We start from the raw sequence: 12,517 nt of genomic DNA, 5'->3' as shown, positions 1-12,517 counted from the left end.
ATGTTGCGAACCTCCGTCCATAGTTCTCCAGGCACTCTGTCTATCAGATCTAATCCCTTGAATCTGTCACTTCCACTGTATAATCAATCATAAGGGATTTGATTTAGGTCATACCGGAATGGCCTAGTGGTTTTCCCTACTTTCTTCAATTTAAGTCTGACTTTGGCAATAGAGCTTCTTCATCTTCGGGCTGCAAAGAATAGAACCAGTGTGATTTTGGTATTGACCATCTAGTGATGTCCATGTATAGAGTCGTCTCTTGTGTTGTTTGAAGAGAGTGTTTGTTATGCCCGGTGCGTTCTCTTGGCAAAACACTGAGGGAGAATCAGAGAAGAGCATGAAAGAGAGAAAAGCTCAGACTTCTGTTGGTGTCCACAAATAAAACAGCAAAAACAGTGTGAGTATATTTACGTGGGACAGTTACCTTATGCCATGTTGTGTATTGTAACTGTAGAGTGTGCGTGTTGCACTGTGGCAGCAGCAACCTTGGTTCAGATCCAGGCTAAGGCAAGGTAGTGTCTATAGCCTGTCTTGCCATTTGCCTTTTTTCTTTTTTTTTAACTTTGACTTATAGTTGATCTTCAATGTTGTGTTTGTTTCAGGTGTACAACAAAGTGATTCAGTTATACACACATATACATCTAGTTTTGGTTCAGATTATTTTTCCTTACAGATTACTACAAAATATTGAGTATAGGTCCCTGGCTATACCCGAGGTGCTTGTTGGTTATCTGTTTTCTGCATAGTAGTAGTGTGTATATATTAATCCCAAACTTCTAATTTACCCCTCCCCCTTTCCCGTTCAGTAACCATAATGTTGTTTTCTATGTCTGTGGGTTTATTTCCGTTTTGTACATATGTTCCTTTGTATTAGCTTTAGTTTTGCGTTTTAGATTTCTCGTCTAAGCGATGTCATATGATATTTGTCTTTCTCTGCCTGGCTTACTTCACTAGGATGACAATCTCTTGGTCCATGCATGTTGCTGTAATTGGCATTACCTCATCCTTTTTTTTTTTTTTTTTTGGTTGAGTAATACTCTATCCATTTACTTTTAATTCCAGCACCAGCTTTGCCCCCTAGCAGTGGTGGGAGAGCAGAATTTGCCACTGGCCTGGAAGCAAAATGCAGCAAGAAGAGGAGTAAATCCCACAGCGCCCAAACCTGCCAGTCAAAGCAAAACCTAGAACAACTGCTTGACTCCCTGTTGAGCAGAACACATCCCCAAAGTTTAAATATTGCCCTTCAAGGAGCCTTGCCTATAGTTACACTAACAAGATAACATGGTCATTGTTGTTGTTGTTTTCTGGTAAAGATATTTCTAATATCAGTGAGGTTTTTCTTACACTAAAGGAGAAGGCGTATTTAAGAGGTTTACAATAAAATGCAAACTAGTCATCATGGTCTAGACCAGCTCCTTTCCATCCACCATCCACTGATTTTTACAGAAACAGTAAATCATTGAACTATAGGCACAGTTTGTTGAATTTTTGCAAACGTAATCAGCACCCAGATCAAGGTGTAGAAAATTTCCCCCACCCTTGAAATGTCACTTGAGCCACTTTGTAGGCAATTCCTACACTAGATCGCTTATTGTGTTACCATTCTGAGGTCTACTGCAAGAGTGTACTGTTGCCTGCTCTTGAAATTCAAATGAAGGAAGCTACATTTTTGGTAACTGACCTTGCTTTCATGCAACATTTTGTTCATTAAACATATTCATAGTGTTATGCACATTTCACTACTTTTGGTATTATTGGAGTAATTTTGTTGGGATTTTTTGGTGTTAGCTGGTGTTCTTGATGAATATCCCATACCAACTTCTTCTATATTGTGCATTCATAGAAGTACTACAATTGCTGGGTCATGAAGTAGGTACAAGATGAACTTCATTAGAAACTGCCAACAGTCTTCTAGAATGACTTTGAACTGGCTGCTACAGGTGCAAGTGCTCCACATTTGTCGGCACTTAGTGCACGAATTTTTTAAAAAGCAGTCATGCTGGAGGCTGTGTAATGATATCTCCTTGTAAGTGTGACGTTTATTTCCCGAATGAGTAAATATGTCAAAAGTATTTTCTTATAGCTTCTGGTCATTAAAATATTACCTTTGTGATCCCTGGCTTAGGCTTCACAGGAAAAGGGAACCAGGTGCTGTGGTCCGTCGCTGAGGTGAAGATGGATTTTCCTAAGTGTCTCTCAGAGACAGGGGCCCAGGCTCAGGGTATTCCCAGTGTCGACAGGTTTAGCTCCAGTGACTGGCCCGGCAATAGTGGACGTGCCCAGCCTCCCGGGCTTTTACCATCTCCACCCACTTTCAGTTGAGCAAGTGCAGAACATGTTTTTAAAATATTCTCTTTCAACCTATTCATTTCACATTCATTTCCCTGAGTACTTTGAACGGCCAATTCATCTCACTACCATAAAGGGAAAACTGATATCAGCAGCATAAGCAGATGGTTCATGTAAAAATCAACGTCAGTATATCAATAAGATGGTGATCCAGGGAAATGCCCTGACTCTCCAGCTGCTGTTGTTTGGAATCCCCTTGGTCTCTACCAGGCAGTGGGCACCGTTTCCCCTTTTCCCTTGGAAGCTCGCTTAGAAGACCTGTTAGGACAAATGTTATGTCCACTGTAGGGCAAGAGGTGAGCGAGGGAGCGGGGCTGGTGGGCGGGGGGCCAGGGGTGTGGACCAAGCCTGCAGAGGTAGCGGTAGATGAGGCAGCAACAGTGGCTGTGCGTGTATGTGGTACCGGAAGAGCTGATGAAAGGCGGTGAGTCCGGTGGGTGAGAGTGCCTGCTCTGCCCATGGGGAGGGGCGGGAGGATTGGGAGATCTTTGCTAGAATTACTTTGCAGGGAGTGATTTGGTAAGGGTGGGGGAGGGGAGGAGGGCGACCCTGAGTGAAAGATGGTGGCCCGACGGGTCCATGCTTATAGTTAGCTGGCAGCAGAGATACCGTGATCTTGAAGGTGCTTTCTCCAATGGAACGTCTTGTCCGTTGCCTTCACGGCGTTCTGACCTCTGTGATTTCCCTACTAGGGTGAAATCGACTTCAGAATTTCTGCTTGATAATCCCTATATAGGAAAATGTCTATATTCATTCAGGTGAACTGAGGAAAGGACAAACTCAATAGTTTAAAGTAGCAGGGGACGGATAGGCGTTACCTGGGAAACGTGCCAAAGGGCTTCATCCACGTATCAAAGTGTATCTTCCATACCTGGTTGATAAAAAAATTTGTACCTCTTGATTTTGGTGATTATTTCACATCAAATAGCTGTTCATTCATGATTGGTGCATCTTGTTCTGTGAATACACCTTAATAATTTTTATCTCGGATAGAATGGGCGGTCACATGTTGCAGAACCCAGTGCAGACCATTACCGTGTTGAAGAAAAAGAAGTCAGACGCCACGTGAAACACGGAGGCCATGCCGTGACTCGGATTCGAACCGAGGTTGCTGCGGCCACAACGCAGAGTACTAACCACTATACGATCACGGCGTGCCACATACCACGCCATGAGAACGGTCTTTAATGTCTGTCCTTTGACGTAAAATGATTTCGATCCTTGCGCTGCTTTATTCTTGGGAACTGCAGCTATTCGTTTTCTCTCTTTCATGCTCGCTCATCGGTTTCCCCGCTCTGTCTCTCAATTCTGATATATTGTGACAGAAAGAAACAAAATCAAACCAAACACCAATTCTCATCTCCCCAGATGCGGCACGTTCCTTCTGGGAAGTCTGGCTGTCCTCGTCCCCACCTCGCCGGCTTCTTTTCCAGCTCTTCGCAGTCGTCCCTTTGGATCCACCTTCCCGGTTAGCTGGTTCCGGCTCCCGCCCCACCGACCGCGGCCGAGCCGAGGGAGGGCAACACCAGCGGTGCGGACGGCCGGGTGAAGGCGGAGCAAAGAACCGAAAGAAGCAGTACGGAGCCCACCCGGCGTCCAACCTCCCTCTGGCCCCCTCGGCTCCGGCCCGGGGCGTCTCTGGCGCGTTTCTGCCCTCGGAAATGTGTGTGGCTCCACCGGTCGTGGAAGCGGGTAATTACCCATCCCGTGGGTACCCATCCCTCATACCCATGGGGATGAGAAGTACCTTACTCGAGCGTGTCTCTGTGGCGCCATCTATTAGTGCGTTGGGCTGTTCACGGAAAGGTTGGTTGTTCTAAACACACCTTAGGAACGCCTTCCTTGAAACACTCAAAAGCTGTGTGGTTCTTTCTACGCTGCGCAAGCTTTCCGGGAAAGGCAAAAGGGCTCCTCTACTGCTTCCCTCCTGTCCGGCGTCATGGTGCACAGGAGGTTTGCCAGGTCCCTGGGAGTCCAGAATTTCCTGAAGCAGTGAAACCAGTAACCATATTTCTTTACGTTTCTCCTTTACTGAGCATGTAACAAATCCACTGTTCTGTGTTTTAATCCGTTACATACTTCTATAGGGATTTGCATTTAAAATCTTTTATTTTCCCCATACAGATACCATTTCTCTTTTCCTTCCTCCCTGTGCGTACATCCAGATTTCCATCTGGTGGTGTTCTTCCTGGAGGATTCCTTTAGCATTCCTTGTACAGTGGGTCTGCTGCTGATGAAGTCTTTCAGCATTTGTATGTCTGTAATGGTCATTATTCACCTTCATATTGAAGGACTTTAAAGGTGGGTAGAGGAAATGGCAACCCACTCCAGTGTTCTTGCCTGGAGAATCCCAGGGACGGGGGAGCCTGGTGGGCTTCGGTCTATGGGGTCGCACAGAGTTGGACACTACTGAAGCGACTTAGCAGCAGCAGCAGCAGTGATAGAATTCCACCTTGACTTCTTTGGCTTCTGTCCTTTGAAGAGGCTGCTCCACTGTATTATAACTTCCATGCATCTCTCTCCTCCTCTCTCTCTTTTTAGTCTTTATTAAATTTGTTACAATATGGCTTCTGTTTCATGTGTGTGTGTGTTTGTTTGTTTTTGCCATGAGGCCTGTTGGGTCTTAGCTCTCCAACCAGGGATCCAACTCACACCAAGAAGGCAAAGTCTTAACCACTGGACCACCCGGGAAGTCCCTCACTTCTATGCTTCTGATAAAATCTGACATGTGTACTTTTGTTTCTATATGTATCCGGTCTTTTTCCTCTGGTCCCTCGGGGACTATATGCTTTTTCAATGGCTTTGAGCACTTTAATTACCATGCGACTAGATGTGTGTTTTCTGTGCTGTTGTGCTCATTCATTTTGTTCATTTGGCTCCTTGGATCGGTGGGTTTATCATCTTTACTATGATTGAAATTATCTGACATTGTTCCTCCAAAAACTGTTTCTCGTCCCTGGGTATTTTCAGGAGCATCAGTCACCCATGTATCAGGTCTTTCAGTGATGTGCTACCATTCAATGGGCAGTGCTAAAGAACGTTCGAAGTACTGGACAATTGTGCTCACTTCCCATGCTAGTAAGGTTATGCTCAAAATCCTTCAAGCTAGGTAGGCTTCAGCATTCAACTTGAATCAAGAAATTCCAGATGTACAAGCTGGGTTTAGAAAAGGCAGAGGAAGCAGAGATCGAATTGCAAACATTTGCTGGATCATAGACAAAGCAAGGGAATTCCAGAAAAAACATTTACTTCTGTTTCTTTCACTACACTAAAGCCTTTGACTGTGTGGATCATAACAAACTGTGGAACACTCTAAAAGAGATGGGAATACCAGACCATCTTACCTGTCTCCTGAGAAGCCTGTATGCGGGTCAAGAAGCAACAGTTAGAACCTTATATGGATCAACTGACTGGTTCAAAATTGAGAAAGGAGTACAACTAGGCTGTTTACTGTCTCCCTGTTTATTTAACTTGAATGCAGAACACATCAGGGGAAATGCCAGGCTGGATGAGTTACAAGCTGGAATCAAGATTGCTGGGAAAAATATCAGCAACCTCAGGCATGCAGATGACACCACCCTAGTGGCTGAAAGCAAAGAGGAACTAAAGAGCCTCTTGATGAGAGTGAAAGAGGAGAGTGCAAAAGCCAGCTTATAACTCAATATTAAAAAAAAAACTAAGATCATGGCATCCAGCCCCATCACTTCATGGCAAATAGAAGGGGGAAATGTGGAAGCAGTGACAAATTTTCTGTTCTTGGGCTCTAAAGCCACTGCGGATGGTGACTGCAGCCATGAAATTCGAAGACACTGGCTTCTTGGAAGGAAAGCGATGACAAACCTGGACAGTGTGTTAAAAAGCAAAGACATCACTTTGCCCACAAAGGTCCATATAGTCAAAGCTGTGATCTTTCTTGTCGTCATGTACCAATGTGAGAGTCGGACGATAAAGAAGGCAGAATGTTGAAGAACTGATGCTTTGGAACTGTGGTGCTAGAGAAGACTCTTGAAAGTCCCTTGGATGCCGAGGAGACCAAACCAGTCAATCCTAAAGGAAATCAACCCTGAATACTCATTGGAAGGATGATGCTGAAACTCCAATACTTTGGCCACCTGATGAGAAGAGCAGACTGCTTGGAGAAGTCCCTGATGCTGGGAAAGTTTGAAGGCAGAAGGAGAAAAGGGCAACAGAGGATGAGATGGTTGGATGGCATCACCGATTCAACGAACACGAACTTGGGCAAACTCTGAGAGATATTGAGGGACAGGGAGGCCTGTAGTGCTGCAGTCAGTGGAGTCACAAAGAGTCAAACACAGGTTAGCAACTGAAAAACAATGACTCTTCAATGACACTGTGTTCATTAAAAGCATTTTATTTTGACAGTGAGTTTCCATTTGGATACTGTGAACAGCTTTTCATTGCTTTGTGCTCCATAATCTTGTTTATGTTGTTTTCTGCCATGTCTAATCTGCTCTTCAATCTGGTGAATTTATTGCATTGGATGTTATAGTTTTCAGCTCTAAAGTTTGTTGTTTTTTTTTTTTTTTTTTTTTGCCATTTTTGTATGTTCTGTGTTTCTAATTAACATTTTGGACGCATGTATACCGTCATGATAACTGTTCAAGTCTTCTCTGCAGATTTTTACATTGTGTCCCTTCTGGCTCAGTTTCATTGACTGATTCATTCATTCATTTGTCTCCTCCTTACCTGTCATTTTCCTGCCTCTTTGCATGACTGGCATCCTTTGATTGGAGGCCAAGCATTGTCAGAGTTTCCCATTTGGGGGCACTGGCTGTTTTGGTATTCCTACAAATCTTCTTGAGTTTTATCTGGGGTACATTTGAGTGACTTGTAAATGGTTTGATCCCTTTGGATCTTCCTTTCGTGATTTTTTTAGGTAGGTCAGTCTAGAGCTGCTTATTCCCAATACTGTAACAAGAGTTTTCTGAATGTTCTTCCCAATGGCCCAGGAGTTAGGAGGAGTCCATTCTGTCTGGGGGGATCGAATACAATTGCTTGTCCTGTGTGAGCACCAGGCATTGCACCAGGATCTTTTAAAAAACATTCTTTCCTTGGCCTCAGGCACTTTCTTCATAACAATACCCCCATCATGACTCTGCTGAGTACTTGAGGGAGACCCTTTCATATCCCAGCATTCTCTCTCTCTCCCACTCTCTCTCATCACTGGACCTTTCTTCATGTTTCTTTCTTTCATTATTAACTTTTATTGAAGTATAGCTGATTTACGATGATGTGACAATAGCAAAGTGAATCAGCTATACATATACATATATCCCCTCTTTTTTGGATTTTCTTCTCATTTAGGTAACCACAGAGCATCCAGTATTTCCCTATGCCATAGAGTAGGTTCCCATTTGTTATTTACTGTATACATAGCATCAATAGCGGATATAGGTAAATCCTAACTTCCCAATTCCTCCAATTCCCCTTTCCCCCTTGATGTCCATACCTTTGTTCTCTACATCTGTGTCTCTACTTCTGCTTTGCAAATAGGAACCATTTGCAAAGCAAATGATTGGATCTTTGTCCTGTGAACTCTAGCTGCCCTGTTCTCCACCAACACTCAGCTTCTTGAGTCCAGTGGATTGACCTCAAGTCCTCCTCTTGGTGCCCAGCCTGGGAACTCACTGAAAGCAGGAAGCTGGGCCCATGGCAAGACTCATCTTGTTTGTTTGTCACCTCTCAGGGCTTGCTATCCTTTGCTACCTGATTTCCAGTGTCTTAGAAGCTAGTATTTCATGTTTTTTTGTCTTTTTGTTCCTTTGGGAGTGGGACAAAGGGGGAGAGTGAGATTTGGAAAGGAGGGTTAATCTGATTTCTGTCACTGCACCTTTGCTAGAAACTGAAGGCATCTCTTTATGTTCTTAGTTTTCCCTAAATAGATGTGCTAATTTATATTCCAATGTATTTTGCCCACTCAAGGAAAGAGTCTTTTTCTTCATGGTCTTGGCATCACAAGAAATTGTCAATACACCTGTCTGTTACTCTAACAAAGGAATTTGTGCCCTACCGACTCAACTTAGCGGGAGGTACAATGAAAAAACAACGTGTACATTTCCAGAGATTGCACATATTCAGCAGCTAAACCTCCAAGCTGATTGGAAAGTATTCTAATAATTGTAACTGTTTTCAGTGGTGACCAAGTCACTGAGTCCAGACAAGACCAGCCAGAATGACCCTGGAGAGCCTCTTGCAGAGCAGCTTATGGATTACAGGAGTTTAAAAAAACAAAAACAAAAAAAACAAAAAGCCCACTGGTCCCAGACATTTATCCTCTTCCCTTCCCTTTATGATTTGCATTTTTGCTTTGGTTGGATGCGCACAATCTAATGTGGGGTCTCCCTCCAATATACGGGTACATTTGCAAGCCCGAGACTCTCTCCGTATGATATCTCGACAGTACGTGGCTACATCCGGAAAAATTATCTCATTTGAGACAAATTGTTGCAAGCTACAGAATCCTGCACCGATAATACATCATGTGCAAACCTGGATCCTTAGAGTTATTGGTTCACCTTCCACTGATTCCTCAGTTGAAGCTCAGGAGGAAACGAGAGCTCTTTGGATTTTCCGTACTCAGTCGAGGATGTCTCTGGGTTCTAGGACATTTCTCTCTGCCCCTCTCTCACCCTTTTGGAGTCTGTGCCCTTCTGTCCCTCATACTCTAGGCCTCTGTGGATCTTACCCACTTTCTGTCCTCCTCATCAGTTTTCTGCAAATGTGCATTAGGAGTCCCTCAGTCAGCAAGCACTTACTAGGCGCTCATCAGGCACCAGGCCCTTCTCCAGGAAAACTGCTGTATCAGGAGCAAAGTCAAGGTCCCACTCCTTGGTGCATTCACACCAGGAGGCATCAAAAATAAGAATCTCTCTCTCTCTCTCTCTCTCTCTCTCTCTCTCTCTCTCACACACACACACACACACACACACACACACACACACAAATAAAAATCACAGCAGGAGAACAACCTGTCATGTTCTCAGGTTCATCTGCCTGCCAGTGCCTAAGGACCCCAGCAGTGAGTAAAAAAAGAATTACATAGCACATGGAAAAATGGTGACTTGAGACCTAGGAGGCAGGTAACTAAGAATCAGGAATTAAAAAAAATAAATAAACGAGTGCTTCCAGTAAACAACGGGTCCTTACTTCTCAGCTTAGGGAGTCCATGTGTTGTACTCTTCTTCAAGTGACGTTATGGCTACATTCAGGAACATCTCCTAAAGGTTCCCACACATTCCCTTAAGCTGTTAACCTATAGCCCCTCTATATGTAATCTATAAAAATGTGGGCAGCATTATATTTAAACAGTGTTTTGTTATTTCTACCTTAAATAGAAATTCTCCAGGCAAAGATTATACATTAATTCAACCAATTTAATATCAGTCAAAGAACTTAATGATAGATCTTAAAACCGTAAATTGAGCTGAATTGTGGCAGATAAATGCTACTTAGAGGCACATATTAGATGATAGCTAAAAACATTGACCCCAAATTGAAAGGGGAATAATTAAGTCACTGTGATTTCGAGACTCAAAAGACTTAATCCTGATTTAAAAGATATTATATGGTATATTTAATTTACTGGGATACATAATTTTAAACTTTATAAATAATAATATATGTGAAAGTCACCATGAAGGAGTTTTTAGATGAAAATTATTAAAGCAGTGTGGTGCATACCAGGAGTCATCTCTGGGAGCATGACAGGACAAATATTTTCTATGGAATTATACATCAATTATTAGAATTTTCAGGAGTGTAAAAGTATTCGAGATTCATCCTTATTATCAACTTGAATTTTATTCTTGTTTGTAGCATGGAGAGCACTGATTTATCTAGAGCCAAACCTTTTTTATATTCCTGAGTTACATTTCAGCAAAACAAAGGGGGAAAAATAAATAAATAAAAGACCCACATGGTTGCTATTCACTGAGATAGAAGAGGTGGTTCAGAACTCCCCTTGGAGAGAGGCAGAATGACATATGTGTGGGAAAGCAGGGTGCCTCTGTGCTTGAATTCAGACTGGACCTGGGACTGGGTCAAGGCCAGAACACAAGGCTAAGCACTATTGTCATAGGGCAGCCACCCAACCGACCGCGCCCACACAGCAGTTCTGGGAAGCTTTTGAGAATATTCCCCTCCCTTTGCAGCATTTCCCATCTGGCTCTCTCATCCTCCGACCACAGGGAAGGATTCTTCACCTCTGTGTCCTGACAGAACACTTTATGCTCCCTGCAGGGCACAGGGAGCCAGGCAGGAGCCAAGGGGGCAGCTGTACTGCCTCGATGGGTTTTCTAGCAAAGGGGCGTGGCAATCCCAGGGACAGAGGAGCCTGGTGGACAAGGGGTCGCAAAGAGTTTTGGACAAGACTGGGCCAGTGAGCACGAGCAGCAGGCGGTTCCACCACTCAGACGGATCCAAAGCACACCTGAGTGCCCGCCAAAGCAACCCGCAGGAGGCCAGAGGGCAGAGGGCAGCCGGTGCAGCTGAGGGCGGAGGATGAAAGCCTAGACCGTCCTACAAGCACAGGGCATGAGTGGCCTGCACTTGAGAAAGACCTGACTAAAACTCCATCTAGGATATCCTTGCACTTCCTCTCTATGGTGGCATTGGTGGTTCAGTGGTAGAATTCTCGCCTCCCACGCGGGAGACCCGGGTTCGATTCCCGGCCAATGCATTGTGGTTATGTTTGTTTTGGGCTTCGCTGGCCCAAGGACAGAGGAATGCTACAGTCCAAGGGATGGCCAAAAGTCCAAAAGGACTGAGCGACTAACACACATATACCTTCTCTACATCCTAAAGAGAACGGATTCCAGGTTCCTGAAGGGCCAAGAGGGCCCTCTTCTGGTCGGTACAGCTGTTCCCCGGCCTTGGAAGACAAGTCCCACAGAAGTTAGCTTTCAGAGGGACGTCAAAGGAAAGGAACAATCCCGAGATATCGGCACGTTACTATCAAGAGATGTCATAACTCTTATCCAAAGAAAGAATGTGATGTTAACCGGGCACTTAGGTACAGAATGTACGATGTTCGTATTCTTGCAAACTTTTGGTATCTTACAAAAGCTTTTGGTATTGGATTTTAATGAATTTTTGGAACTGAAGCCCCACATTCTCCTTGAATGAAAACTCTGTTAAGTAAGACTCTGGGTTTACCACGCCAGGAGAAAAGAGTGGAGGCCAGAGCTGGCCAGCACAGGCTGTTCACGGCATCTCAGCTCCAACAGCCAGCCCGAGGTCCAGGACCCTGAGGCCCGGACTCAGCGGCATTTAGAAACTCTGTGCAGAAATGTTCTGCATTGGACCTTTAAGCAAAATACAGTTCCGATCTGGGCAGCAAGAGAGAGACTTGTGTGAGTGCAGACGCTGGAAGAAAGAAAGCTTTCCCTGACCGGGAATCGAACCCGGGCCGCGGCGGTGAAAGCGCCGAATCCTAGCCACTAGACCACCAGGGAGCTGTAGACAAATACCTTATTTAGCTTCTCCAGGTGAAAGGTGAGTGGAAGATGACCCTTCAGAAAGTCAGAAAGCGGGAAAGGCAATGTCGCAGCGGCCCAGGGCTGTGTGCCGCTGTGCAGGGCTCCCAGCCCTGGCCCCGCTGCTCATCGCCCTTCACGTCTCCTTTCCTGGGCGTCGCTTTTGCTCTGGGGCAAGGACACAAAGTAGCGGACTGGGTCCCTCCTGGTCTAGCTGTAGCGCTGCGTGCTGCCGAGCCCAGGTCTTGCTCTCCTTGTAACCTCGGTTTTCTTTGTCGTCAGGCTCGGTGATGAGTGGCGGGTGATGAGCGGATCCGTCCACCTCCAGATCTCTGATGTGGCTCCGGGGCCTCTCCTAGCGCTGAATAAAGAGACTTCCAGGTGGTCACCAAGTCTTCCTCCAGCTGCGTCCCCTGCCTCACCCCGTGCCTTTCGCGCCTGTTGGTTTTGCCAGTGAGAAGGCACATCTCAGGGCGGGGAAAAAGAAAGAGGAACCCTGTTCCCGCCGGGTCTCGAACCGGGGACCTTTCGCGTGTGAGGCGAACGTGATAACCACTACACTACGGAAACGGGACAAGCTCTGCTCCTGAACACTGTATCCATGAAATCCCGAGGTCCCGCCACCACTAAGCACACCACCAACTCTTAACTCTCAAAGAGGAACCTTGAAGCCC

The 12,517-nt window shown here is 45.1% G+C and overlaps 4 non-coding genes across 4 annotated transcripts; 1 reads left to right on the top strand and 3 right to left on the bottom strand.

The window, feature by feature from the left end:
- Nucleotides 1-3,431: 3,431 nt before the first annotated feature.
- TRNAH-GUG (transfer RNA histidin (anticodon GUG)) lies at nt 3,432-3,503 on the bottom strand. The gene has a single exon. It is a non-coding gene; the product is annotated as a tRNA-His (tRNA).
- Nucleotides 3,504-10,976: 7,473 nt separating this feature from the next.
- Nucleotides 10,977-11,047, top strand: TRNAG-CCC (transfer RNA glycine (anticodon CCC)). The gene has a single exon. It is a non-coding gene; the product is annotated as a tRNA-Gly (tRNA).
- A 703-nt stretch (nt 11,048-11,750) lies between these two features.
- Nucleotides 11,751-11,822, bottom strand: TRNAE-UUC (transfer RNA glutamic acid (anticodon UUC)). The gene has a single exon. It is a non-coding gene; the product is annotated as a tRNA-Glu (tRNA).
- Nucleotides 11,823-12,340: 518 nt separating this feature from the next.
- Nucleotides 12,341-12,413, bottom strand: TRNAV-CAC (transfer RNA valine (anticodon CAC)). Its single transcript has one exon. It is a non-coding gene; the product is annotated as a tRNA-Val (tRNA).
- Between the last annotated feature and the right edge of the window lie 104 nt (nt 12,414-12,517).

Source organism: Bos indicus, chromosome 3 (assembly GCF_029378745.1).
Source record: "Bos indicus isolate NIAB-ARS_2022 breed Sahiwal x Tharparkar chromosome 3, NIAB-ARS_B.indTharparkar_mat_pri_1.0, whole genome shotgun sequence".
NCBI lineage: Eukaryota > Metazoa > Chordata > Mammalia > Artiodactyla > Bovidae > Bos > Bos indicus.
This window is presented reverse-complemented; position numbering and strand designations above follow the sequence as displayed.